This window comes from Hemicordylus capensis, chromosome 3 (genome assembly GCF_027244095.1).
Source record: "Hemicordylus capensis ecotype Gifberg chromosome 3, rHemCap1.1.pri, whole genome shotgun sequence".
In the NCBI taxonomy this organism is placed as follows: Eukaryota; Metazoa; Chordata; class Lepidosauria; order Squamata; family Cordylidae; genus Hemicordylus; species Hemicordylus capensis.
The window spans coordinates 103,991,942-103,997,941 of NC_069659.1; positions in this window are offsets into that span (position 1 = coordinate 103,991,942).

The window sequence follows — 6,000 nt, forward strand, 5'->3', positions numbered from 1 at the left end:
GATTGGACGATCCCCAGACAGCACTGGAAGAACGAACCTGTCTTCTGCCCTCACACAGCAGAGTCATTGCCAAAGGAATGAGGAAGACTGAGGCCTATAGTTCTAGCCCAGCCTGGGACTTCCTTTTTTTTAATCAGTGGCAGGCCTGAGAAATCCTCTTCATAGGTGTATGAATGACCAATTCATGAGACTCTATCCTTTTGCTGCTTAGAGACTCACCTTGAATTGTTCAACTCTATTGTTGCCCTTGGTTTCTCCATTGATCTTCTTTGTCTCTGTTAAATAAATCCTAGTTATTGTCATTCCCATTTTATTACTGGTGCTTCCCTATATCGTTAAAAAAAATTAGTCTGAAGATACCATATACTAATTTGTGGCCCAGGTCTCCACTTTTATGTAGTCCACTGGAGTTAAAAATCCTAGGTCCCACTCTTTCGAAAACGTACCTCGGAAAACCTTTAAACAACTGCATTAGCTGCTGATCCTTTTGTAAACATAATTCAAATTATTGGTGATCACTTTTAAGGCCCTATAGCTTGGGTGTCAGTTGCCTTAAAGACCATTTTATCCCAAACATGTCTGTCCATGGGTGGTAACCAGAAAGAGAACTTTTTCAGGGTCAAACTTTATGTCATGTTAAATGTTTTGCTGGCCCTGACAAGCTTCAGTTTTCTTTGGAAGAGAAGCCAGATTGGAGCCCCTGTGGATTAGAATCATGAGGGGAAATCTGGGCCTTTAGCCCTACCGCCATTACAGTTCCTGTTCATTGAAACTCTCCCTCCCTGCAGTTGCAGTTCCCTAAGGGGAAAAACTCCCATTCCCAACAATGAGAGCTTTTCCTCCCTTTGGCAAGTAGTAGAATTGTTCACTGGATAAAATCCAGCATGATTCAACCCAAGTAAAATTATCAGGTTCAGCATGATGCCCTCTCCCAGATTTGAATAGGATTTTTAGCTGGAAAATCTGACTTTTTGGATTTCCCATAGGTATCCAAGGAAAAACAAACAAACAAACAAACAAACAAACAAACAAACAAAATCAAGAAATCCTTAATAGCTGGGCAGAAAGTCCTCAAATTTATCATAGTGGTAGTACATGATACATTGTGTAGAGTTTGAAAGAGATTCGCCTGCTGTAGTTTTTTATTAATGTTTTAAAGTTTTTAGAAGCGCCATAATTGCTTTGTTGTACGGCAGTTAGAAAACATTCAGGAATTGAATATTACATAATAAAAATATTAATATTATCAAAAATATCAATATTACATAATTAAAAATGGTAAAAAGAAGCAATAAAAGCTAATGAATATTTCCTAAACATTTAAACTCCATATGTCATTACAGCATAGATTAAAGTTATCCAGGGATTCTTAATTACAGAAAATTTATGTGGCAATATGGAAATGTTTTAACAAATATATCCAACTATTATTGAATAGAATAGAATAGAACAGAATAGAAGACCCCTCTCTGGCAATTAAGCATGCTGAATTTGGAGAAAGTTGCTCACTGTCATACTTCCCATTTCTTTTAGAATCCTGTGATATATCTCATGAATGGGTGGGCAGAATGCTTTCAAACTTCTGGTGGTGGTAATACATGGTGCTAGTAGTAAGCATGTGGGGTTTGAAGGAGATTGGTCCCAGGGGCAGAGCCACCATTGAGTAGATGGTCACGGAAGGGCCGCACAAGCCCTCTGCACGTGCTGTGCGTGCATGGTTGGACCATCTAGGACAGGGAAGAATCCGTGCCTCTATTCCCTGACTCTGCCACTGATTGGTCTACTGGTGGTTGGAGTGAGCCCTGGGACAAAGAACAAAGATGGGCCTGTGTCTTATTTAGAGAGACACAAAGGGGAGCGTAAAAGGCAAGCTTTCTTTACTGAAGAGAACTGAATTATGTTGAGGCCAGTGATATGTTTACTTTGGATGGCACCCTCCCTGTATGGAATGTGCTCTCCTAGGAAGCTCGTGGTAGCAATTCTAGGGTCTTTTTAGTGCCAAGCAGAAACCTTTTTATTTGACCAGATATTCCAGTACACCATTAAAGCTGCTTTTAACTAATGGTTTTAATAGCTCTTCCAGGCTTGATTTTCTGTTGCTCTGTGCTTCTGCATTGTATTGTATTGTATTGTATTGTATTGTATTGTTAGCTGTCCCAGAAGTCTTTTATTAAAGAGCAGCATGTAAGCATGTTAAATTAAAAATAATCAATATGACATAATAAAAATTATAAAAAGAAGCAATAAAAGCTAATGACTATTTCCTAAACATTTAAACTCCATATGTCATTACAGCATAGATTAAAGTTATCCAGGGCTTCTTAATTACAGAAAATTTATGTGGCAATATGGAAATGTTTTAACAAATATATTCAACTATTATTGAATAGAACCAAATTGTAACTGAACTTACATTCTAAATATTCTAGAGTCTATTTTCCCCTTATAACACATCACAGGCTGGAATTGTACTGAAGTGATCATCTGTTAGGGCTAGCTAGAGCATGTGTCTAAGGAAACACAATACAGCCACCTTGCTGAAACTAAGCAGGTCTTGGTGTGGTCAGTGCTTGGATGAGAGAATCATGAATGCCATCTTTGAATTTTTTTACTTTCCGTGTATCAAATAGGATGCATAATAGTTTAGGCCCTATATTCACTTCTGAATTTGCATACCAGTTAGAATTTATATACAAATGGTACGCATGTAAGCTCTGTATTCTGGAGCCCCTTAAAATGCAGGGTCCCTGGTGATATGGAGAGAATTTACATGCCTAGAACTTGTACACATAAGCATTGTGCGAAAAAGAAAGGTCAAGTGGGAAGTCAGGTGGGTCTAGTGAGCATAATACTGAACCCCCTTCCACAAATTGACTGTTTCTGTTTTGGTCAACTGAACTTCTGAACAGGTCTAAAGAACACCTGAGAATGCTTAACTTTTACTTCATTTAAGTGGTATGATTTGAACTGACATCTTAATTTTGAGGGAGGGAGGAATTAAGTCTTGTTCTTGAGTTCTAATGCAATTTAAGCAGTATAGTGCTCAAGAGCATTTCCATAATATTTTATAAGTGCTGGAAGAAAAATAATATTAAGAGAACAGATTGATTTCCTTGCTAAATTGTCACATAGGCCAAAGGTGAATGTTTTCAGAAGAATGAGCTTTCAAACTGCAGTATAGAGGAGGATTCAAAAGGGATTTACAAGGCAAATATTAAGTTAAATAACAATTTGGCCTCTCCATAATTAAAAATGACCTTTATTCCATTTTTAATTCTCCTCTTAATTTTAAAGCCCATCCTCTAATGAAGAGGGCAAAGAAGCAGTATTAGAGTAGCTGATAAATGCAAAATAGTAAGACCTGAAGACGGCAGGGCAAGATGCAATAAATATTCTTTCTTGTAATAGTATGATGCTCGTAACGGTACCCTTACTGAGCTCTTATCCAGGTGATTCTTGCAAGCTGGGCCCTATTTTGGGCCCCAGATGCACTGGAGAAATCTTCAGCCTGCTGGAAACGCAAGACAGCCTGGACTGTTATTTAGAACCATGGCAATTCTAAATGAAAGCTTCTTTGTATAACCCATATGCTGGGTTGTTGGAGTGAAACAATACTGGCTTAGTATTAACTCTAAGATGTATACCAGTATAACTGGCCTTGAAATCTTTAGATGAACCAATGGAATGGCCTTGACCAGTTCTGCCATCTCTAGGCTGATAGAGATGAGAATCTCTATTAGAGAATTATATAGAGAACAGAATCAATAGTGTACAGATTGATGAAGGAGTTATAATTCTAAGGGTCTTGAGTTGCCATTAGCTGAAACAGACTGCAGGTTTTAGTTCATATGGAAATAATCAAGGTGTTGGGAAAGATTGAAGTGACCAAAGTATTAGACTGAGATCATTTAGGGTGCACAAAACCTATGTATTATAGGAGAAGAACTTAACTTTCTTGTTGGCTTTCAGATTTTCTTTTCACTTGATCTGCTTTGAGGGCTATGTTATCCTTCTTTTTAGTTTTCTCCTCTCCTTAGAGGTATGTAGTTTTGTAGAAGTTGAGGAGACAACTAAAAGTGTTTTAGCCTAAAATGACTGCTGATTCTCATGGGCAATGTTGCACATGGTGCTGCTGATGTTTTGCATATGTATCTTCCTTGTGCAATCTGACTGCCACTTCATAAAACCCTACTGCCCCACCCCCATTATTGATCACATTATTGGTTTATCTGTGGATGTAATGTATGAGATTATTGTATGGTAATGTATGGGAATAATGAAAATAACAATGCTAATATTATAATGCCCTTATACAGTACATATCTATGGTGCAGCCACATCTGGAGTAATGCATATAGCTTTGGTCACTATATCTTTAAAAGCATATTGTAGAACTGGAAAAGATGCAGAAGAGAGCAACTAAAATGATCAGGGACTTGGAACACCTTCCTTATGAGTCTAGGCTACAGCATCTGGGGCTCTTTACCTTGGGAAAGAGGTGACTAAGTACAGACATGATTGAGGTGTATAAAATTATTCATGGAATGGAGAGGGTGGATAGAGAGAAATTTTGTTCCCTCTCTCACAAAACTAGAACCAGGGGTCACTTCATGAAACTGAAGGTTGTGAAATTTAGGGCCGACAAGAGGAAGTACTTTTTCACACAGTGCACAATTAATCTATGGAATTCTTTGCCATGGGATATGGTGATAGCCACCAGTTTGGATGGCTTTCAAAGGGGCTTAGACACATTTATGGTGGACAGGTCTATCAATGACTACGAGTCTGGTGGCTGTGGGCCACCTTCAGCCTCAGAGGTAAACTGCCTCTCAAAACCAGTTGAAGGAGAGCAACAGCAGGAGATAGGAAATGCACATACCTCTTGCCTGTGGGCTCCCCAGAGACATCTGGGTGCCCACTGTGTGAAACAGGATGCTAGACTAGATGGGCCTTGTGCCTGATTCAGCAGGGCTGTTCTTATGTTCTTATGCATGTTCTTATGGGAGGACTGATTCACATGGGCACAACCCCATGACCCCACATTTCCACACCTGAGCCCATTTTTCTTCTGGTTCTTGCCTTCTGCTGTCCGTTTTCTTTCCCCTAAAGCCAGTTTATTGATATTATTATCTTTCAACTCCCTTTCATTCATTATTTTTATTGACATATTTATTTACAATTATTTTTATTAACATTGTTGCTCTATAGTGCTGCTGTCTAGCCATTAGAGAAAGAAGCCCCCACCTCTGTCCCTACAAATGATGGTTGCTGATGCTCTTGATTCAATGTTGCAAATAATTAGGAACCACTTCAAAGCAGGTATTAGCAACTTTGTTTCTTCTCATTTCTCCACGGCCATAGAGACTGGGAAGATAACACAGGGAGATTTAAATGTTCAAAACTCAAGCCTCAAAATTTAAAGCATGTCCAAACATAAATCCTTGGATACTTGTCTGAACTTTGGTTGGTATATTGGCCTTGCAAGTGTCTACCCTACATCCATTTTCCATCCCATTCTGATATGAAACAATCAAGTTATAAGCATTTTAGACATGGTTTGGACAAGATAGGTGCCTTCACACACTGTCAGGAAAATGATGTGTCAAAAACCCATCAGGATATTTCTACATATATCACAAAGACTTGCTGATTAATCTCTGTATCACATGGGGGGATTGTTGCCTATACACACATTCAAAACAAGTATTTGGAGTGCATGTATAGTGGGTCTTCAGATTAACACACACACCCCAAGTGATAAACAGAGGCACCTGATCCTGTGTGCTGGTGGCTTTCTCATCCAAACCTACACTTAGTGATTTCCCATTATAAACAATGGTTGAAGCATTGGGAAGTGCAGCAGCAACAGCATTCTTCATGCCTCACTGCTCAGTTGTAATGATCCACCTCCTTCTCCTCCTATGCTTCCCTACTGTGTTCCATATATACTATATACAGTAGATATTGCAGTATTTATACTATATGTCCCCTCCTAAAGAA